The sequence below is a fragment of the Aristolochia californica genome, unplaced genomic scaffold (genome assembly GCF_029961685.1).
Source record: "Aristolochia californica isolate CCGP_79_NKW_82.1479 unplaced genomic scaffold, dmAriCali1.0.hap1 SCAF_6, whole genome shotgun sequence".
Lineage (NCBI taxonomy): Eukaryota > Viridiplantae > Streptophyta > Magnoliopsida > Piperales > Aristolochiaceae > Aristolochia > Aristolochia californica.
In genome coordinates, this window is record NW_027182257.1 from 25,964,469 (window position 1) to 25,989,077 (window position 24,609).

Sequence of the window (24,609 nt, forward strand, 5' to 3'; positions counted from 1 at the left end):
GTAAATATCCCATCGAATGTCAACTTGTGAATTTAATTTTTTCTACTACATTAAAATTTTGGATCATTAGGTCTTTTGCATCTTAAACATGTTTCAGGCATGCATATCCACATTAAAACATGTTAGGATCAATTCGAAATCTCTTTTTTATAAAATTCCACCAAGCTATGACGGGGTTGTACTAGTGGCATTTCCCAAACACATATAACAAAACTTTGATGTACATTTTTAGTGCATGAAATAATTTTCTTCACTAACATTTACTATAGTTTTCAATTTTTTTAATTTATAAACTCTAAAATTTTCATTTTGTTGTGATCTATTTGCCTTACCTTTTTGTTTACATGAAAATGGGAGAGTGAAAACTCAAGCTTGGATTTGAAAAAAATCGAACATCAAAATGGAAATGGACAAATGCTGAGAGAGCTAATTCCAAAAAGTATCTGTGATTTTTAACTATTGTAAACTCTTTTAGTTTTTTATTTATTAGGTTTTGCAGTCATCGAAAACGGGGGGGGGGGGGGGCGGGGGGGGGGGGGTGGGCGAGGCATTTTTAACTGAGTGTTGACTCCCAAACCAAAAGTCATTTATAACAAAAATAATAGCTGTTACACATCATTAATCGATCAAAACATCTACGATGAGCTATGATTGTTAGGTCTGTTTTTTTTAAAATAGGCAAAAAGTGGTATTTTTGGTTGTGGTAAATATCCCACTGAATGTTAACTTGAAAATTTAATTTTTTCTACTCCTTGAATTTTTGGATCATTAGATCATTTGCATCTTCAACATGTTTGAGGCATGCATATCCAAATTTAAAACATGTTAGGATCAATTTTAAATCTCTTTCTTATAAAATTCCACCAATCTTTTAGGGGGTTGTTCTAGTGGAATTTCCAAAACATGGATAACAAAACTTTGGTATTCATTTTTAGTGCATGAAATAATTTTCTTCACTTACGTTTATCATAGTTTTAATTTTTTTGCATAAATAAACTCTATAATTTTCATTTTGTTGTGGCCCATTTGCCTTATCTTTTTTTTAACAAGAAAAATGGAAGAGTGAAAGCTAAAGTTTGGATATGAAAAAAATTGAACATCCAAAATGGAAATGCAAAAATTCTGAGAGAGATAATTCCAAAGAGTATCTATGATTTTTAAGGATTGTAAACTCTTTTATTTTTTTATATATTAGGTTTTGCATTCATCGGAAAAGGGGTCTGGCATTTTTAACTGAGTGTTGACTCCCAAACCATAAGTCATTTCTAAAAAAAAAATATAGCCATTACACATCATTAATCGATCAAAACATTTACGTTGATATATGATTGTTAGGTCCGTTTTTTGTAAAATAGGCAAAAAGTGGGTTGTTTGGCTTTCTTAAATATCTCACCACACGTTAACTTGAGAATTTAATATTTTCAACTCGAAAATTTTGGATCATTAGGTCATTTGCTTCTTCAACATGTTTCAGGCATGCATATCCACATTTAAAACATGTTAGGATAAATTCGAAATCTCTTTCTAATAAAATTCCACCAAGCTATTAGGGGGTTGTGCTAATGGAATTTCCAAAACATGCATAAAAAAACTTTGATGTACATTTTTAGTGCATGAAATAATTTTTTTCACTTACATTTATGATAGGTTTCAATTTTTTGCATACTTGAACTCTAAAATTTTCATTTTGTTGTGATCTATTTGCCTTATTTTTTTTGTTTACAAGAAAAATGGGAGAATGAAAACTCAAGTTTGGATATGAAAAAAAATTGAACATACAAAATGGAAATGCACAAATGCTGAGTGAGATAATTCCAAAAACTATTTGTGATTTTTATGGATAATAAACTCCTTCAGTTTTTTATATATTCGGTTTTGCAATCATACGAACAAGGGGGGGATGAGGCATTTTTAACTGCGTGTTGACTCCCAAACCATAAGTTATTTCTAAAAAAAATTATAGCCATTACACATCATTAATCGATTAAAAAGTTTACTGTGATCTATCATTGTTAGGTCTGCTTTTTGTAAAATACGCAAAAAGTGGGTTGTTTGGCTCTGGTAAATAACCTACCGCACTCTAACTAGAGAATTTATTTTTTTGTACTCGAAATTTTTGGATCATTATGTTATTTGCGTCTTCAACACGTTTCAGGCATTCATATCCACATTTAAAACATGTTAGGATCAATTAGAAATCTCATTCTTATAAAATTCCACCAAGCTATTAGGCGATTGTACTAGTGAAATTTCACAAACATGGATAAAAAAACTTTGATGTTCATTTTTAGTGTGAAAAAATTATTTTCTTCACTTAAATTTATTATAGTTTTCAGTTTTTGCATACATAAACTCTAAAATTTTTATTTTGTTGTGATCTATTTGCCTTATCTTTTTGTTTACGAGAAAAATGGGAGAGTGAAAACTCATGTTTGGATTCGAAAAAAAATTGAACATCAAAATTGGAAATGCCCAAATGATGTGAGAGATAATTCCAAAGATGGTAAACTCTTTTTGTTTTTTATATATTAGGTTTTACAATCATCAGAATAGGGGGGCGAGGCATTTTTAACTAAGTGTTGACTCCCAAACCATAAGTCTTTTCTAACAAAAATTATAGTCATTACACTACATTAATCGATCAAAACATTAACGATGATCTATGATTGTTAGGTCTGTATTTTGTAAAATAGGAAAAAAGTGGGTTGTTTGGCTCTAGTAAATACAACACTGCACGTTAACTTGCGAATTTAATTTTTTCTACTCGAAATTTTTGGATCATTAGATCATTTGTATCTTCAACATGTTTCAAGCATGCATATCCATATTTAAAACATGTTAGGATCAATTACAGATCTCTTTCTTATAAAATTCCACCATGCTATTAGGGGTTGTACTAGTGGAATTTCCCAAACATGGATAACAAAAATATGGTGTTCATTTTTAGTGCGTGAAATAATTTTCTTCACTTACATTTATTATTGGTTTCAATTTTTTGCATACATAAACTCTAAAATTTTCCTTTTGTTGTGATTTATTTGCCTTTCTTTTTGTTTATGAGAAAAATGGGATAGTGAAAATTCAAGTTTGGATTGGAAAAAAAATTGAACATCCAAAATGGTAATGCACAAATGTTGAGAGAGATAATTCCAAAAAGTATCTGTGATTTTTAAGGATCGTGAACTCTTTTAGTTTTTTATATATTATGTTTTGCAATCATCGGAAAAAGGGGGGCGAGGCATTTTTAACAAAGTTTTGACTCCCAAAACATAAGTCATTTCTAACAAAAATTATAGCCATTACACACCATTAATTGATCAAAACATTTACGATGATCTATGATTGTTAGGTCCGCTTTTTTTAAAATAAGCAAAAAGTTGGTTGTTTGGCTCTGGTAAATATCCCACCGCACGTTAACTTGAGAATTTAATTTTTTCTACTCCTTGAAATTTTTGGATCATTAGGTTATTTGCATCTTCAACATGTTTCCGGCATGAATATCCATATTTAAAACATGTTAGGATCAATTAGAAATCTTTTTCTTATAAAATTCCACCAAGCTATTAGGGGCTGTACTAGTGAAATTTCCCAAACTTGGATAACAAAACTTTGTTGTTCATATTTTGTGCATGAAATAATTTTCTTCACTTATATTTATTATAGTTTTCATTTTTTTGTGTAAATAAGCTCCCAAATTTTCATTTCTTGTGATCTATTTGCCTTATCTTTTTGTTTACGAGAAAAATGGGATAGTGAAAACACATGTTTGGATTTGAAAAAAAAATTGAACATCCAAAATGGAAATGCAGAAATGCTGAGAGAGATAATTCCAATAAGTATCTATGATTTTTAAGGATTGTAAACTCTTTTAGTTTTTTATATATTACGTTATGCAATCATCGAAAAAGGGGTGCGAGGCATTTTAAGACTCCCTAACAAAAATTATAGCCTTTACACATCATTAATAGATCAAAATATTTATGATAATCTATGATTTTTTTGTCTGCTTTTTATAAAAGTGGAAAAAAGTGGGTTCTTTGGCTCTTGTAAATATCCCACCGCTTGAGAATTTAATTTTTTCTACTCATATAAATTTTGGATCATTAGGTCAATTGCATGTTCAAAAATTTTCAGGCATGCATATCTTTATTTAAAACATGTTAGGATTATAAATCTCTTTCGTATAAAATTCCACCAAGCTATTAGGTGTTGTACTAGTGGAATTTCCCAAACATGGAGAACAAAATTTTTGTGATCATTTTTAGTGCGTGAAATAATTTTCTTCACATAAATTTATTATAGTTTTCAATTTTTTGCATACATAAACTCTTAAAATTTCTTTTTTTAGTGATCTATTTGCCTTATCTTTTGGTTTATGAAAAAAATGGGTAAGTGAAAACTCAAGTTTGGATTTGAAAACAATTTAACATCCAAAATGGAAATGCACAAATGCTGAGAGAGATAATTCCAAAACGTATCTGTGATTTTTAAGGATCTTAAACTCTTTTAGTTTTTTATATATTAGGTTTTGCAATCATTGAAAAAGGGGGGGCGAGGCATTTTTAACTGAGTGTTGACTCCCAAACCGTAAGTCATTTCTAACAAAAATTATAGTTGTTACACATCATTAATTGATCAAAACATTTATGATGATCCATGGTTGTTAGGTCCTCTTTTTGTAAAATAGGCAAAAAGTTGGTTGGCTCAGGTAAATATACCACCGCACGTTAACTTCAGAATTTAATTTTTTCTTCTCCTTGAAATTTTTGGATCATTAGGTTATTTGCATCTTCAACGTGTTTCAGGCATGCGTATCCATATTTAAAGCATTTTAGGATTAGAAATGTCTTTCTTATAAAATTCCACCAAGCTATTATGGGTTGTACTAGTGGAATTTCCCAAACATGGATAACAATACTTTGGTGTTCATTTATAGTGTGTGAAATAATTTTCTTCACTTACATTTATTATAGCTTTCAACTTATTGCATACATAAACTCTAAAATTTTCATTTTTTTTGTTGTTGAATTTACCCTTTTCCATGATCACGAACAAGAGAAATAAGAAAGGAAAAGGAGAAAAGGGAATGAAAGCTCTCGGTAGAGAAGAGAAAAAATAAAAAAGAAAAGGGTGTGCTGTGTCAAGTAAAGAGGTGGAGAGAGAGAACCAATTCAGGATGGAATGTGTGACTTGATTAATTCCGAATTACTACCTCTCTAATTATAGGACAGGAGGAGGTAGAGTCCCCACACAAGTTGTCATTCAATCCTAATTAAATTGTAACTCTAACTCTTCAATATAAGTAAGTCTCAATATAAGCAAGTCTGAATATAAGTAAGTCTCAATATAAGTAACTCTTCAATATAAGTAAGTCTTCAATATAAGTAAGTCTCAATATAAGTAAGTCTATTCAAACTAGAACTCCTAGAAGACTAATTGGAGTAGAACTAGGAGTTCTTTATTATCCACATGAATATAATGGATAAGCCAACTTGTGGCCTTATCCTGGTGAGCCCCTCATGATTCTCCAGTGCACCTTGATAATTGTGCCAGCTCATGAGATCTTGTGTGCCCCACTTGATCTACAAGTCTTCTAAATCAACTCAGCTTGTGGTTCTTTATTCCTTTACTTGATCTTGTTGTGGGAGAGGACTATTCTTGGTGTGTCAAGTCCTTTAAGATTCATCATGATGACCTACGTCTTCATGGTGGGTCCCACCTGCTCGAGCAACATGATGGGCCCCACATTGTAACAATTGTGATCAATTTGCTTTATCTTTTTATTAACAAGAAAAATGGAAGAGTGAAAACTCAATTTTGGATTTGAAAAAAATTGAACATACGAATTGGGAATGCACAAATACTGAGAGAGATCATTCCAAAAAGTAAACGTGATTTTTAAGAATCATAAACTCTTTTAGTTTTTTAAATATTAGGTTTTGCAATCAATGAAAAAGGGGTAGCGAGGCATTTTTAACTTAATGTTGACTCCCAAACCATAAGTCATATCTAAAAAAATTATAGCCGTTACACATCATTAGTCGATCAAAACATTTATGATTATCTCTGATTGTTAGGTCCAATTTTTTTAAAATAGGCAAAAAGTGGGTTTGGCTCTGGTAAATATCGCACCACACGTTAACTTGAGAATTTAATTGTTTCTACTCGAATTTCTTGGATCATTAGGTCATTTGCATCTTCAACATGTTTCAGGCATGCATAACCATATTTAAAACATGTTAGGATCAATTAGAAATCTCTTTCTTTTAAAATTCCACAAAGCTATTAGAGGTTGTACTAGTGGAATTTCCCAAACATGGATAACAAATCTTTGGTGTTCAATTTTAATGCGTGAAATAATTTTCTACACTTAAATTTTTATTTTTTTTATTTTTTGTGTACATAAACTCTAAAATTTTTATTTTGTTGTGATTTATTTGCCTTATCTTTTTGTTTACGAAAAAAATGGGAGAGAGAAAACTCAGGTTTGGATTTGAAAAAAAATTGAACATCGAAAATGGAAATGCTCAAATGTTGAGAGAGATCATTCCAAAAAGTATCAATGATTCTTAAGGTTGGTAAACTCTTTTAGTTTTTTATATATTATATTTTTCAATCATCGTAAAAGAGGGGGCGAGGCATTTTTAACTTAGTGTTGACTCCCAAACCATAAGTCATTTCTAACATAAATTATAACCTTTACACATCATTAATCGATCAAAATATTTATGATGATCTAAGATTGTTTTGTCCGCTCTTTGTAAAATAGGCAAAACGTGGGTTCTTTGACTTTGATAAATATCTCACCGCACGTTAACTTACAAATTTAATTTTTTCTACTCCTAGAATTTTTTGGATCATTAGGTCATTTGTATCTACAACATGTTTCAGACATGCATATCTATATTTAAAACATGTTAGGATTAGAAATCTCTTTCTTATAAAATTCCACCAAGCTATTAGGGGTTGTACTAGTGGAATTTCCCAAACATGGAGAACAAAATTTTGGTGTTCATTTTTAGTGCGTGAAATAATTATCTTCACTTACATTTATTATAGTTTTTAATTTTTTGCATACATAAACTCTTAAATTTTCTTTTTTTTTTGTGATCTATTTGCTTTATGTTTTGTTTACAAGAAAAATGGTGACCGAACACTGAAGTTTGGATTTGAAAAAAATTTAACATCCAAAATGGAAATGCACAAATGCTGAGAAAGATAATTCCAAAAAGCATCTGTGATTTTTAAGGATCTTAACCACTTTTATATTTTTATATATTAGGTTTTGCAATCATCAAGCCGTAAGTCATTTCTAACAAAAAATTATTGCAGTTACACATCATTAATTGATCAAAACATTTATGATGATCTATGATTGTTAGGTCCAGTTTTTGTAAAATAGGTAAAAAGTGGGTTGGTTGGATCTGGTAAATATCCCACCGCACGTTAACTTGAGAATTTAATTTTTTCTACTCCTTGAAATTTTTGGATCATTAGGTCATTTGCATCTTCAACATGTTTCCGGCATGAATATCCATATTTAAAACATGTTAGGATCAATTAGAAATCTCTTTCTTATAAAATTCCACCAAGCTATTAAGGGTTGTACTACTGGAATTTCCCAAACTTTGATAACAAAACTTTGTTGTTCATTTTTTGTGCATGAAATAATTTTCTTCACTTATATTTATTATAGTTTTCACTTTTTTGTGTAAATTAGCAACCAAATTTCATTTCTTGTGATCTATTTGCCTTATCTTTTTGTTTACGAGAAAAATGGGATAGTGAAAACACATGTTTGGATTTGAAAAAAAAATTGAACATACAAAATGGAAATGCAGAAATGCTGAGAGAGATAATTCCAATAAGTATCTATGATTTTTAAGGATTGTAAACTCTTTTAGTTTTTTATATATTACGTTAACCAATCATCGAAAAAGGGGGGCGAGGCATTTTAAGACTCCCTAACAAAAATTATAGCCTTAACACATCATTAATAGATCAAAACATTTATGATAATCTATGATTGTTTTGTCCGCTTTTTATAAAATCGAAAAAAAGTGGGTTCTTTGGCTCTTGTAAATATCCCACTGCTGGAGAATTTAATTTTTTCTACTCATATAAATTTTTGGATCATTAGGTCAATTGCATCTTCAAAAATTTTCAGCCATGCATATCTTTATTTAAAACATGTTAGGATTATAAATCTCTTTCGTATAAAATTCCACCAAACTATTAGAGGTTGTACTAGTGAAATTTCCCAAACTTGGATAACAAACCTTTGGTTTTCATTTTTAGCGTGTGAAATAATTTTCTACACTTACATTCATTATAGTTTTTAATTTTTTGCATAAATAAAGTCTAAAATTTTCATTTTGTTGAGATCTATTTGCCTTTTCTTTTTGTTTAAGAGAAAAATGGGAATGAGAAAACTCAAGTTTGGATTTGAAAAAAATTGAACAGTCAAAATGGAAAGGCACAAATGCTGAGAGAGATCATTCCAAAAAGTATCAATGATTTTTAAGGATGGTATACTCTTTTAGTTTTTCATGCATTTTGTTTTGCAATAATCAGAAAAGGTGGGGTGACGCATTTTTAACTTAGTGTTGACTCCCAAACCATAAGTCATTTCTAACAAAAATTATAGCCTTTACACATCATTAATTGATCAAAACATTTACGATGATCTATGATTGTTTTGTCCGCTTTTTGTAAAATATTCAACAAGCGGGTTCTTTGGCTCTGGTAAATATCCCACCGCATGTTGACATGAGAATTAATTTTTTTCTACTCGAAATTTTTGGATCATTAGGTCATTTGCATTTTCAACATGTTTCAGGCATGCATACCTATATTTAAAACATGTTAGGATTAGGAATCTCCTTCTTATAAAATTCCACCAAGCTATTAGGGGTTGTACTAGTGGAATTTCCCAAACATGGAGAACAAAATTTTTGTGATCATTTTTAGTGCGTGAAATAATTTTCTTCACTTAAATTTATTATAGTTTTCAATTTTTTGCATACATAAAATCTTAAAATTTCTTTTTGTAGTGATCTATTTGCCTTATCTTTTGGTTTATGAGAAAATTGGGTAAGTGAAAACTCAAGTTTGGATTTGAAAAAAATTTAACAACCAAAATGGAAATGCACAAATGCTGAGAGAGATAATTCCCAAAAGTATCTGTGATTTTTAAGGATCTTAAACACATTTTTTATTTATTAGGTTTTGCAATCATTGAAAAAGGGGGGGCGAGGCATTTTTAACTGAGTGTTGACTCCCAAATCGTAAGTCATTTCTAACAAAAATTATAGTTGTTACACATCATTAACTGATCAAAACATTTATGATGATCTATGGTTGTTAGGTTCGCTTTTTGTAAAATAGGCAAAAAGTTGGTTGGCTCTGGTAAATATACCACTGCATGTTAACTTGAGAATTTAATTTTTTCTTCTCCTTGAAATTTTTGGATCATTAGGTTATTTGCATCTTCAATGTGTTTCAGGCATGCATATCCATATTTAAAACGTATTAGGATTAGAAATGTCTTTCTTATAAAATTCCACCATGCTATTATGGGTTGTACTTGTGGAATTTCCCAAACATGGATAACAATACTTTGGTGTTCATTTTTAGTGTGTGAAATAATTTTCTTCACTTACATTTATTATAGTTTTCAACTTATTTCATACATAAACTCTAGAATTTTCATTTGTTTGTTGTTGAATTTACCCTTTTCCATCATCACGAACAAGAGAAATAAGAAAGAAAAAGGAGAAAATGGGAGGAAAGCTCTCGGTAGAGAAGAGAAAAAATAAAAAAGAAAAGGGTGTGCAGTGTCAAGTAAAGAGGAGGAGAGAGAGAACCAATTCAGGATGGAATGTGTGACTTGATTAATTCCAAATTACTACCTCTCTAATTATAGGACAGGAGGAGGTAGAGTCCCCACACAAGTTGTCATTCAATCCTAATTACATTTTAACTCTAACTCTTCAATATAAGTAAGTCTCAATATAAGCAAGTCTGAATATAAGTAAGTCTCAATATAAGTAACTCTTCAATATAAGTAACTCTTCAATATATGTAAGTCTATTCAAACTCGAACTCCTAGAAGACTAATTGGAGTAGAACTAGGAGTTCTTTATTATCCACATGAATATAATGGATAAGCCAACTTGTGGCCTTATCCTATTGAGCCCCTCATGATTCTCCAGTGCACCTTGATAATTGTGCCAGCTTGTGAGATCTTGTGTGCCCCACTTGATCTACAAGTCTTCTAAATCAACTCAGCTTGTGGTTCTTTATTCCTTTACTTGATCTTGTTGTGGGAGAGGACTATTCTTGGTGTGTCAAGTCCTTTAAGATTCTTCATGATGACCTACGTCTTCATGGTGGGTCCCACCTGCTCGAGCAACATGGTGGTCCCCACATTGTAACAATTGTGATCAATTTGCTTTATCTTTTTATTAACAAGAAAAATGGGAGAGTGAAAACTCAAGTTTGGATTTGAAAAAAATTGAACATACAAATTGGGAATGCACAAATACTGAGAGAGATCATTCCAAAAAGTAAATGTGATTTTTAAGAATCATAAACTCTTTTAGTTTTTTAAATATTAGGTTTTGCAATCAACGAAAAAGGGGTGGCGAGGCATTTTTAACTAAATGTTGACTCCCAAACCATAAGTCATATCTAAAAAAATTATAGCAATTACACATCATTAGTCGATCGAAACATTTATGATTATCTCTGATTGTTAGGTCCAATTTTTTTAAAATAGGCAAAAAGTGGGTTTGGCTCTAGTTAATATCGCACCACATGTTAACTTGAGAATTTAATTGTTTCTATTCAAAATTTATGGATCATTAGGTCATTTGCATCTTCAACGTGTTTCAGGCATGCATAACCATATTTAAAACATGTTAGGATCAATTAGAAATCTCTTTCTTTTAAAATTCCACAAAGCTATTAGAGGTTGTACTAGTGGAATTTCCCAAACATGGATAACAAATCTTTGGTGTTCATTTTTAGTGCGTGAAATAATTTTCTACACTTAAATTTATTATAGTTTTCAATTTTTTGTATACATAAACTCTAAATTTTTTATTTTGTTGTGATCTATTTGCCTTATCTTTTTGTTTACAAGAAAAATGGGAGAGAGAAAACTCAAGTTTGGATTTGAAAAAAAATTGAACATCCAAAATGGAAATACTCAAATGTTGAGAGAGATCATTCCAAAAAGTATCAATGATTTTTAAGGATGGTAAACTCTTTTAGTTTTTTATATATTACATTTTGCAATCATCGTAAAAGAGGGGGCGAGGCATTTTTAACTTAGTGTTGACTCCCAAACCATAAGTCATTTCTAAAAAAAATTATAGCCTTTACACATCATTAATTGATCAAAATATTTATGATGATCTATGATTGTTTTGTCTGCTTTTTGTAAAATAGGCAAAACATGGGTTCTTTGGCTTTGATAAATATCCCACCGCACGTTAACTTACGAATTTAATTTTTTCTACTCCTAGAATTTTTTGGATCATTAAGTCAATTGTATCTTCAACATGTTTCAGACAAGCATATCTATATTTAAGACATGTTAGGATTAGAAATCTCTTTCTTATAAAATTCCACCAAGCTATTAGGGGTTGTACTAGTGGAATTTCCCAAACATGGAGAGCAAAATTTTGGTGTTCATTTTTAGTGTGTGAAATAATTATCTTCACTTACATTTATTATAGTTTTCAATTTTTTGCATACATAAACTCTTAAATTTTCTTTTTTTTTGTGATCTATTTGCCTTATGTTTTGTTTACAAGAAAAATGGTGACTGGACACTGAATTTTGGATTTGAAAAAAATTTATCATCCAAAATGGAAATGCACAAATGCTGAGATAGATAATTCCAAAAAGTATCTGTGATTTTTAAGGATCTTAAATGCTTTTATATTTTATATCTTAGGTTTTGCAATCATCAAGCCGAAAGTCATTTCTAACAAAAAATTATAGCAGTTACACATCATTAATTGATCAAAACATTTACGATGATCTATGGTTGTTAGGTCTAGTTTTTGTAAAATAGGCAAAAAGTGGGTTGGTTGGATCTGGTAAATATCCCACCGCACGTTAACTTGAGAATTTAATTTTTTCTACTCCTTGAAATTTTTGGATCATTAGGTCATTAGCATCTTCAACATGTTTCAGGCATGCATATTGATAGATGCCAGACTCTTGCATGAGAACTAGGTTAATTATAATATAATAACCCTTATAATTGTGTTAAAGGTGGTTATTTATCGGTTTCCAAATGAAACGTGCATTTATTGAATTTGGCATTAATTACTTATTATATTGCATATTTTTCACTCTTGAATTATATTTCATTATTTTTAGGGTGTATTCCTCCTTAAAATGATTTTTATGGATTAAATTATGAAATTTTAGGAGAATTTTGGTGGAGAAGGAGATATTTACAAAAATGCCATTAGTGAAAGAGAGGGATTTTTAGGGCAAAATCGATGAATAGAAGAGGGAGCTCGAGGGGGGGGGGGGGGGGGGGGGGGGGGGGGGGGGGGGGGGGGGAAGAAGGGAGACCCGAGAGGATTTCCAGCGGTCGTTCGCCGCGCCACCGTCGTCCTCCGCCGTCCGGCAACCGAGAACAGACCCAAGGAGAGCTCGAGAGAGTCTTCGTCGTGGCGAGTTTGACACTGCCATTTTTTGCTCGCCAGGCCGAGAAGTGACCTGAGAGGGCTCGTCCGGGCCGATTCCGTACTCCGACCATCCTCCGGTGTCGATTACCCATTTCCGACCATTTTTGGAGCTATTCCCACTGAGACTCAAGAGAGCCAGTCAGAGGACTTCGGCTCCATTCCGTCGTCCGCTGCACCACCTCGATCCGTGGGTTTCTATCCTTCTTCCCCAGCATCGTCTCTACCTCCGGCCACTTGCTCTTACAACCTGAAGCCATCAATTTTTTAAAATTGCAGCACCCGTGAGAACGAGCCTTTGCAGCCTGAGCGAGAGGAAGGAGAAGGGGAGTAATCCATCATTTTGTAATTTAATTTTCCTATAGTTTGAACTTAGGTTTTTAATGTTTATTAAATTTTATTTGAGAATTAATGTTTATCGAATATTTTTTTCCGAATATTTGATTAAATTAGCTAGTTAAGGTAGGATTGTAATTTAAGTTGGATTCTGGTATTTTAATCTGATTTCTGTCATTAACTCTAGGCGCCCGAGAGGGGCTAGACGCAAGGATTGAGAAACCGGTTTCGTGATTACGTGGCACTCGAGAGAGGCACAAATCACGGTAAAATCCAGAGTTGACATTTCCTATTGTGCAAGTAGTTAATTAGATTATTGCTTGATAATTTTGGATATAATTAGTGTTTAGTTCAAATTGATTCATCACATTTGGTTATGCTAGTTGACTGAAGAATACACAAAATTCAGTCCTCCCTGTTGATATGACCCTCGCTTACCGCTAGATTACATGAACGATTTGTACGCTTGCGTGGTATAAAAACCGATGTAATAAAAATTTCACATCAAGTTTTTGGCGCCATTGCCAGGGAGGCGCGTATTGAGTGTATTTCTTTATTCTCCGTGGTCTTAGGTTAGATTTATTTTTATGCTTTCATAATTTTATGTTTTTGTATGAAGTTATTTTTATTTCTTCTAGTTAGTTCATATTTTCAGTAGTTAGTTTGTTAGCATAATTTGATAGTTAGTTTTGTTTCTTTTTGTGTTTTTATACACAGGCGCCGCTCCCTAGGTGAACCATTAGCTCCCTTTGTTGAGGAGGTAGAACATATTTGTAGGAAAACACTAGAAGTCAAGTTAGGAGATACCATGGCCAATCAGGGTGAACCATTACAGTTACTTGCAGTAGGTGACCGTAGAGCCCTGAGGGATTATTCTATCCCATCCAACTTCACATCACCTTCTTGCATTATATTGCTGCCCACTACTGCTGCCAGTTATGAGTTGAAACCGGGTGTGATCCAACACCTCCCTACATTCTATGGGTTGGAGAAGGAGGACCCTTATTATCACATCAAGGAATTCTTAGATATCTATGCGACTTTCAAATTCAAGAATTTCTCAGATGACTCTATCCGGTTAAAACTTTTTCCATTTTCACGTAAGGATAAGGCCAAGTCTAGGCTTAATTCCTTAGAGGTGGGCATCATTACTTCATGGGACACATTAGTCACAAAATTTTTGTATAAGAACTTTCCCATTCAGAGAACTAAAGCCCTCAAGAGAGAAATCTCCAACTTTATGCAGAAGGAGGGTGAACACTTTTATGAGGCTTCGGAGAAATGGAAGGATTTGATCCGTAGGTGTCCACATCATGGGTTTGAGAAATGGCATTTAGTGCAATACTTTTATCAAGGTCTTACACCCCAGGTTAGATCCATGGTAGATACAACAAGTGGTGGGAGTTTAATGGGTAAGAGTGCTAGTGAGGCATGGGACTTCTTTGAAACGTTGAGTGATCAATCTTAGCAATGGGGTTCATCATTTAATGTTGATAGGAGATCCCACGAAGCCAAAAGAGGGGGTCTCTACAAGGTTAGTGAAACACCCATGCTCATGGCCAAGATTGAGGGGTTGACTAGAAAAATTGATGCCCTTATGGTGTACAAGAGTTCACTTGCTCCTAACCCATCTACTGTCTGTGCCATATGCTCTAGTTCATCTCATCCCACACAAATGTGTCCATCTAGTTCATCCTACCCGGAGCTCCTTGAGGACTTGAATGCAGTCCAGAATTTTCATAGACCAAACCAGAACGATCCTTTTTCGGAAACATATAATCCGGGTTGGGCTAGGCACCCAAATTTCTCATGGTCCAAGGGCCCACATGTTGGGGGTCCTCCAGGGTTTACTCAACCCCAAGCTCCACGCCCACACTTCACTCAATAACCATTGATTCCAAAAAAACCTTCACTTGAGGATACACTTCAATTACTCATGCAGAATACGCAATCCTCAATTACCAAACTTGAAATGTAAGTGAGTCAGTTGGCCAGCCACATGAGTGAACATGCACAAAATAGACTCCCGAGTCAAACCATTCCTAACCCCAAAAGCACACATCAGAGTGGGTCGAGTTCCAATCCCCACCACAAGCAAGCCAAAGCCATAACCACCCTTAGGAGTGCTCGTGAGTTGAACAATGGGGTAGGGACCACTAAGTCTAAGGAGTCAAAGCATGACAATGGGGACACATCATTGAGTGAAGAACCACCAAGTTCTCCACCAATAGCCAGGCAGATCCCTAACCAAGTCCCACCAGCTCCTTATCCGCAAAGGTTATTGGGCCCACCTAGGAAAGGAGATAGCATGCATGAAACGTTGGAACTGTTTAGTAAGGTTCACATTAACATTCCACTTCTTGATGCTATTAGGCAAGTCCCTGCCTATGCCCGATTTTTGAAAGACCTTTGTATACAGAAGAGAAAAAAACATGTTAACAAAAAGGTCTTTCTTACTCAGAATGTAAGCTCAATTCTGAAGCACAACACTCCTCCTAAAGTTAAAGATCCTGGATGCCCCACACTTTCATTTGTCATTGGAGAACATACCATCTAGAGAGCTCTTCTTGACTTAGGGGCAAGTGTGAATTTGCTTCCTTTCTTTGTGTACCAGCAATTAGTTTTGGGTGAATTGAAGCCTACCCCCATCACACTTAAATTAGCTGACCATTCTGTCAAGATACCATGAGGAATAGTTGAAGATGTTTTGATAAAAGTGGACAAATTTTTGTTCCCGGTTGATTTCACTGTTCTTGATACAAAACCAGTAGGCAATGTGACCAACCAAATTCTTGTCATCCTAGGACGTCCCTTCTTAGCCACATCTAATGTTGTCATTCGTTGTAAAAGTGGTGAGTTGGAGTTATCTTTTGGAAATTTTAAGGTCTCGTTGAATGTGTTTAATGTCGAGCACCATCCACTTGAGTTTGATGATCTGAGTCCTACATTTAAGATAGAGATGAGTATGCTTGATGATGAATCCACTCTTGAATCTTTTGATTCTTACATAACATCTTTCAACATGGACTATTTTGATGAGGAAACATATTTCCGAGAGGTTGACTCTTTACTTAGTTCTGTACCTCTGTTGGAGGAACCTTATGAGGTTGTCACAACTGATCATCCACATGATCTTCATCTTGACTTGGACAAACCTCTTGAAACTTCCAAGCTAGATCTTAAGCCACTTCCTCCCACTTTGAAGTATGCGTTCTTGGGGCCCATGAACTCATTGCTAGTCATTATTGCCTCTGATTTTAGTACTGAGCAGGAGGAACAATTGACTGAAGTTTTACAAGCACACAGAGAGGCATTGGGGTGGACTCTTGATGCCTTAAAAGGGATTATCCCCTCCATATGCATGCATCATATTCATTTGGAGGAGGGTACTAAAGCCTCACGTGAGATGCAACGTAGGTTAAATCCCCATATGCAGGAGGTTGTGTGAGAAGAAGTCATCAGGTTGCTTGTGACAGGCATCATTTGCCCTATTTATGATAGCACCTAGGTGAGTCCAATTCAAGTTGTCCCTAAGAAAGGGGGGATAAAGATAATGAAAAATGAGAGTGGTGAATTGATTCCCACAAGAACTACCACCAAGTGGCGTGTCAGCATTGACTATAGAAAACTTAATTTTGCCACTAGGAAGGATCACTTCCCACTACCTTTCATTGATCAGGTGCTAGAGCGATTGGCCGACCACAATTTTTATTGCTTCTTAGATGGATACTCCGGATACAATCAAATTCCCATTGCTCCAGAAGACCAGGAAAAGACCACATTCACGTGTCCGTTTGGCACCTTTGCTTACAGAAGCATGCCTTTTGGTTTATGCAATGTGCCCGCCACTTTCCAACGGTGCATGATGAGTATCTTTTTTGACATGATTGGTGACTTTTTAGAGGTCTTTATGGATGAATTTTATGTGTTTGTCTCTAGCTTTGAGACATGTCTGCATAATCTTTCACTGGTATTGTCCCGTTGCATTAAGACCAATTTAGTCTTGAATTGGGAGAAATGCCACTTCATGGTAAAAGAAGGAATTGTTTTAGGACATGTAGTGTCTGAGCGGGGTATAGAAGCGAACAAAGCCAAGGTTGACCTAATTGAAAATCTGCCACCACCTACTTCTGTGAAGGGGGTACGTTCTTTCCTTGGCCATGCTGGGTTCTATAGGTGCTTCATTAAGGACTTTAGCAAAATTTCTCGTCCTTTGACGAATTTGCTTGCTCAAGATGTTTTTTTTTGCCTTTGATGATACCTGTATTCATGATTTTGAGACACTGAAGAAATGTTTGTCCACTGTACCCATTGTCCAACCCCCTACTTGGTCTTTGCCTTTTGAGTTGATGTGTGGTGACTCTGATTATGCATTGGGGGTTGTTTTGGGGCAAAAGACGGATAAAATTCCCTGTGTCATTCAGTATACTAGCCGCACTCTTCATGATGCTCAATTGAATTACACTACCACTGAGAAGGAGTTGCTAGCTGTTGTGTTTGCCTTGAAAAAATTCAGATCATATCTGTTAGGGTAAAAGGTTATAGTGTTCATTGATCATTCTGCTTTGAAGTACTTATTATCCATCAACGACACTAAACCTCGTTCGATTAGATGGATTTTGCAATTGCAAGAATTTGACCTTGAGATTCGAGATAAGAAGGGTTGTGAGAATGTTGTTGCTGATCATCTATCTAGGATCTATGTAGCACCTTAGGAAGGATCCCTTCCTTTGAATGATTCCTTCCCTGATGAACAACTTCTCCAAGTATCCTAGTTGCCTTGGTTTGCTGACATAGTCAACTATCTTGTAACTTGTAAGATTCCTGATTATTGGAGTAAACAAGATCGATTGAAATTATTTTCCCAAGTCAAACATTTTTTTTGGGATGACCCTATTTTGTTCAAGGTGTGTCCTGACCAAGTCATTAGGCGTTGTGTACCTGAGCAAGACTTTGCCAACATTCTTGAATTTTGTCATTCCCACGCATGTGGTGGACATTTTGCTTCTAGAAAGACCGCGGCTAAAGTCTTGCGATGTGGTTTCTATTGGCCTTCATTATTTAGAGATGCCAATGAGTTTTTTCGTGTGTGTGATAGATGCCAACGGACTAGTTGTTTGTCTAGGAAGAACATGATGCCTCTTAACCCCATTCCTATTGTTGAAATGTTTGATGTGTGGGGTATTGACTTCATGGGGCCTTTTCTTGTCTCATTCGGCTATCAATACATCCTTGTTGCTATTGAATATATCTCTAGCTGGATTGAAGCTATTGCATGTAAGACAAATGATCACAAAGTGGTGGTAAGTTTTTAAAAGAAAACATCTTTAATAGGTTTGGTACCCCGAGAGCGATCATCAGTGATGGGGGATCTCATTTTTGTAACAGAGTATTTCAGACCTTGTTGAAGAAATATTCCATCACTCATCGGGTGTCCACTCTATACCACCCGCAAACTTGTGGTCAAGTGGAAATCTCTAATAGGGAGATCAAACGGATTTTGGAGAAGTTGGTTCGCTTTGATAGGAAAGATTGGTCCACTCAATTGAACGATGCTTTATGGGCCTATTGAACCGCTTATAAGACTCCTATTGGGATGTCTCCATTTCGCCTAGTGTTCGGCAAAGCATGTCATTTACCTGCTGAGCTTGAGCATAAAGCTTATTGGGCCATTAAGGCTTTGAATTTTGATTTGACTCAAGCGGGTGAGGAGAGGAAATTGCAATTGAATGAGTTGGAGGAGATACGTCATGATGCTTATGAGAATGCCAAACTGTATAAGGAGCGAACAAAGCTTTTACATGATAAATATATTTTTCACAAGCCTTTTACTATTGGGCAGAATGTTTTACTTTATAACTCATGATTGCATTTGTTTCCAGGCAAGCTGAGATCCAGGTGGTCAGGTCCATTTGAGGTTACACAGGTGTTTCCTCATGGCGTTGTTGATATCCGCAATTACGGAGATGGGTCAGTCTTCAAAGTTAATGGTTAGAGGCTCAAACCGTATCTTGAGAATGTCCCCACACCGGAGGAGGTGATGGTGATTTTCTTGGAGTAACATGTCCATTCATCTTGACTGTGTTAGAGTTTTGCTTATGACTATAAACTTAGCACATTGTGGGCAATCCCCATGTTTCTATCCCTTTGTACATTACAGTTTTATTTTTGTTTTATTCATTCTTATTGGGATAACCTTTGGTGTTCTCTGGTTTTGATTGATTGGAGGTCCCCCGACGATGCCGGCCCAGTCATGGACTCGGGGTACTCTCTTGCCGGCTGAGAGAATAAATGGTTCCGGTAGTTGATGACCAGACTTTTGGTCCCTAGTTTGAGAGGTCTGTACTCAAACAACCGATCTGGGATTGACCAGTTCAATCTTGAAGTATTGAATGAAAACCTTATGGTGAGTAACTCAAGGACTCTTGTTCAGCGCGTGATTCCTGCTGCCTTTAGTGGCCAGTCACAAGGAGATTTCTTCAAAGTGTGATGTGTGATAGTTGTTTCATCTAAAAATGATTACCTACGAGTACAGCTAATACGAGTAAACCTTTTCAAGGGAGACTATGTATCATTCCTGGGGGTCTTTATTGACTCTTCGGTATTATTGTTGATGACCAAACACATATGGTCCCACCTATGGATTTAGGAGCCTTGAGGGAGCTTAACACTTACTCTGCTGGAGAATTCAGTGGGATAACTTACTATTGCATTAGATTTGGAACTTAGTTGCAAAAGAGAACATGTAAATCTAGTGTTGATCTATGTTAGTCTGAATAGTCTTGTATGCCTATTTGATCTTATTCTTTTTTATATCTCAGTGAAATTCTTTGTAGTAATGTATGAAGGCAAACGAAAATGCTCTTGCTTGCAAAAGACAGATAACCTTAGAAATAGCTTGGGCGAACCGAGGGACATGCACCGGAATAGTCGGTTACTTAAAAAATAAATGCATGTGCAGCGAGGAAGAATACAAAATGGTGGTAATGCCAAAAGTAATCAGTGAAAAACAATTATTATGCTGGTAATAGCGAAAAATGGGTTTAAATATGGAAGCAATGAGTTTCCTTAACTTTGATGTTGAATTGTAAGTTGAAAGAAGTTGCAGGTCAAGATTGAAATATGTATACTTCTTTTGTGAGATTGTTAGGCAACTGACTTACTCTACTATTTTCTCTTAATTGTGATGTGACCAGGATTTTATTGTTATCTGTTGCTCTTTGTTCTGTTGAAGTAATTGTTTATGGGTCACATTGGTTCATGTGGAGTACTCGTGAGTGTATTTGGATTGATAATGTGTTATATTTTACACAGGTTTTCAAATTGACCAGGGTTTCAAATGATTTTCAAACATTTTATGATACTAAGTGTTTGTCATATGCTAATGAGGAGTAGATTTTCTTCAGTTTTCTTTTTATATTGTTGATTTAGATGAATTTTGAGGGTAAATTCCATGCAAACCCTCACGAGACACAACTCGTCCACTACCGTAAAGTAGGGGTTTAACGACTTGTTGCATATGCTAAATGCAATCGTGTTCCCTACGAAAGTGGCATTTTGTTTTCTTAGTTGGTTTTGTTGTTGTTTTGCTAGGGACTAGCAAAGATTTAGGTTTGGGGGTGTGATAGATGCCAGATTCTGACATGAGAACTAGGTTAATTATAATAAATTAACCCTTATAATTGTGTTATAGGTGGTTATTTATCGTTTTCCAAATGAAATGTGCATTTATTGAATTTGGCATTAATCACTGCTTATATTGCATATTTTTCTCTCCTGAATTATATATCATTACTTTTAGGGTTTATTTCTTCCTAAAATAATTTTTATGGATTCAATTATGGAATTTCAAGAGAATTTTGATGGAGAAGGAGATATTTAAAAAAAATGCCATTAGTCAAAGAGAGGGATTTTTAGTGCAAAATCGATCAATAGAAGTGGGAGCACGGGGGGGGGACACAAAAAGAAGGGAGACCCGAGAAGATTTCCAGCCGTCATTCACCGCGCCACCATCATACACCGATGTCCGGCAACCGAGAACAGACCCGAGGAGAGCGAGAGAGAGTCTCTGTCGCGGCGAGTTCGACACTGCAATTTTTTGCTCGCCAGGTCAAGAGGTGACCCGAGAGGGCTCCTCCGACGCTGATTCTTCATTCCGACCATCCTCCGGCGTCAATTACCCATTTCTGACCATTTCTGGAGCTATTCCGACTCTGACTGAGACTCGAGAGAGCTGGTCAGAGGACTTCGGCTCCATTCCGTCGTCCGCCGCACCACCTCCATCCGTGGGTTTCTATCCTTCTTCGCCGGCGTCGTCTCTACCTCCGGCCACTCGCTCTTGCAACCCAAAGCCATCAATTTCTGGAAATTGCAGCACCTGTGAGAACGAGCCTTTGCTGCCGAAGCGAGAGGAAGGAGAAGGGGAGTAATCCATCATTTTTTAATTTAATTTTCCTATAGTTTAAACTTAGGTTTTGAATGTTTATTAAATTTGATTTGAGAATTAATGTTTATCGAATATTTGTTTTCAGAATATTTGATTAAATTAGCTAGTTAGGGTAGGATTGTAATTTAGGTTGGATTCTAGTATTTTAATCTGATTTCTGCCATTAACTTTAGGCGCGTAAAAGGGGCTAGATGCAAGGATTGAGAAACCAAATTCGTGATTATGTGGCGTTCGAGAGAGGCATAAATCATGATAAAATCCAGAGTTGACGTTTTCTGTTGTGCAAGTAGTTAATTAGATTATTGCTTGATAATTTAGGATATAATTAGTGTTTAGTTCAGATTAATTCATCATATTTGGTTATGCTAGTTGACCGAAGAATACACAAAATTCAGTCCTCTCTGTGCATATCACCCTCGCTTACTGCTAGATTACATGAACGATTCATACGCTTGCGAGGTATAAAAGCCGATGAAATAAAAATTTCACATCACATATCCATAATTAAAACATATTAGGATTAGAAATCTCTTTCTTATAAAATTCCACCAAGCAATTAGGGGTTGTACTAGTGGAATTTCCCAAACATGGATAACAAAACTTTGATGTTCATTTTTAGTGCGTGAAATAATTTTCTGCACTTACGTTTATTATAGTTTTTAACTTATTGCATACATAAACTCTAAAATCTTCATTTTTTTGTTGTTGAATTTAGGTTCCCTTTTCCATGATTCACGAACTAGAGAAATAAGAAAGAAAAATGAGAAAAGGGGAGGAAAGCTCTCAGTAGAGAGGAGAAAAAATAAAAATGAAAAGGGTGAGCTGCGTAATGTAAGGAGGGTGAGAGAGAGAACCAATTCGGGATTGAATGTGTGACTTGATTAATTCCGAATTACTACCTCTCTATTTATAGGAGAGGAGGAGGTAGAGTCCCCATAATAGTTGTCATTCAATCCTAATTACATTCTAACTCTAACTTTTCAATATAAGTAAGTCTAAATATAAGTAAGTCTTAATATAAGTAAGTCTCAATATAAGTAACTCTTCATATAAGTAACTCTTCAATATAAGTAAGTCTCAATGTAAATAAGTCTATTCAAACTAGAACTCCTAGAAGACTAATTGGAGTAGAACTAGAAGTTCTTTATTATCCACATGAATAAAGGGATAAACCAACTTGTGGCTTTATCCTAGTGAGCCCCTCATGATTCTCAAGTGCACCTTGATAATTGTACCAGCTCGTGAGATCATGTGGGCCCCACTTGATATGCAAGTCTTCTAAATCAACTCAGCTTGTGGGTCATGATTCCTTTACTTGATCTTGTTGTGGGAGACTACTATTCTTGGTGTCCCAAGTCCTCTAGGATTCTTCATGATGACCTACATCCTCAGGGTGGGTCCCACCTGCTCGAGCAACATGGCGGGCCCCACATTGTAACAGTTGTGATCAATTTGCCTTATCTTTTTATTTACGAGAAAAATGGGAGAGAGAAACCTCAAGTTTGGATTTTAAAAAAATTTGAACATACAAATTGGGAATGCACAAATGCTGAGAGAGATAATTCCAAAAAGTATCTATGATTTTTAAGGATCATAAACTCTTTTAGTTTTTTAAATATTAGGTTTTGCAATCAACAAAAAAGGGGCGGCGAGGCATTTTTAACTAAGTGTTGACTCCCAAACCATAAGTCATTTCAAACAAAAATTATAGCCATCACACATCATTAGTCAATCAAAACACTTAAAATTATCGATGATTGTTAGGTCTGATTTTTGTAAAATAGGTAAAGAGTGGGTTGTTTGGCTCTAGTAAATATTGCACCACACGTTAACTTGAGAATTTAATTGTTTCTAATCTTTGAAATTTTTGGATCATTTGGTTATTTGCATCTTCAACATGTTTTAGGCATGCATATCCATATTTAAAATATGTTAGGATCAATTAGAAATCACTTTCTTTTAAAATTCCACCAAGCTATTAGAGGTTGTACTAGTGGAATTTCCCAAACACGGATAACAAAACTATGGTGTTCATTTTTAGTGCTGAAATAATTTTCTGTAATTGCATTTATTATATTTTTCAATTTTTTGCATACATAAACTCTAAAATTTTCATTTTGTCGTGTTGTATTTTCCTTATATTTTTGTTTATGAGAAAAATTGGAAAGAGAAAACTCAAGTTTGGATTTGAAAAAAAATTGAACATCCAAAATGGATATGCACAAATGCTGAGAGTGATCATTCCAAAAAGTATCTGTGATTTTTAAGGATCGTAAATTGTTTTAGTTTTTTATATGTTATGTTTTACAATCATTTGAAAGGGGGGGGGGGGGGGGGGGGCTAGCATTTTTATAAAAAAAATTCCACTAAGCTATTGGGGGTTGTACTAATGGAATTTCCCAAACATGGATAACAAAACTTTGGTGCTCATTTTTAGTGCGTGAAATAATTTTCTTCTCTTACATTTATTAATACATGTTTCAGACATGCATATCCATATTTAAAACATGTTACGATCAATTAGAAATCTCTTTCTAAAAAAATTCTACCAACCTATTAGAGGTTGTACTAGTGGAATTAACCAAACATGGATAACAAAACTTTGGTGTTCCTTTTTTGTCCATAAAATAATTTTCTTCACTTATATTTATTGTAGTTTTATATTTTTTGCATACATAAACTCTAAAATTTTCATTTGGTTGTGATCTTGCCTTATATTTTTATTTATGAGAAAAATGGTAGAGTGAAAACTCATGATTGGATTAGAAAAAAAATTGAACATCCAAAGTAGAAATGCACAAATGCTGAGAGAGAAAATTCCAAAAAGTATCTATGATTTTTAAGGAATGTAAACTCTTTTAATTTTTTGTATATAACATTTTGCAATCACCGGAATAGGGGGGGCGAGGCATTTTTAACTGAGTGTTGACCCCCAAACAATAAGTCACATCTATGATTGTTAGGTCCATTTTTTGTAAAATAGGCAAAAAGTTGGTTGTTTGACTCTGGTAAATATCCCACTGCACATTTACTTGAAAATATAATTTTTTCTACTCCTTGAAATTTTTGGATCATTAGGTCATTTGCATCTTCAACATGTTTTAGGCATGCTTATCC

General features: G+C 34.6%; 1 non-coding gene across 1 annotated transcript; it reads right to left on the minus strand.

Annotated features, from left to right (window-relative positions):
* Positions 1-14,259: 14,259 nt before the first annotated feature.
* LOC137935610 (small nucleolar RNA R71) lies at positions 14,260-14,366 on the minus strand. Its single transcript, XR_011109310.1, has one exon. It is a non-coding gene; the product is annotated as a small nucleolar RNA R71 (small nucleolar RNA).
* Positions 14,367-24,609: the final 10,243 nt, after the last annotated feature.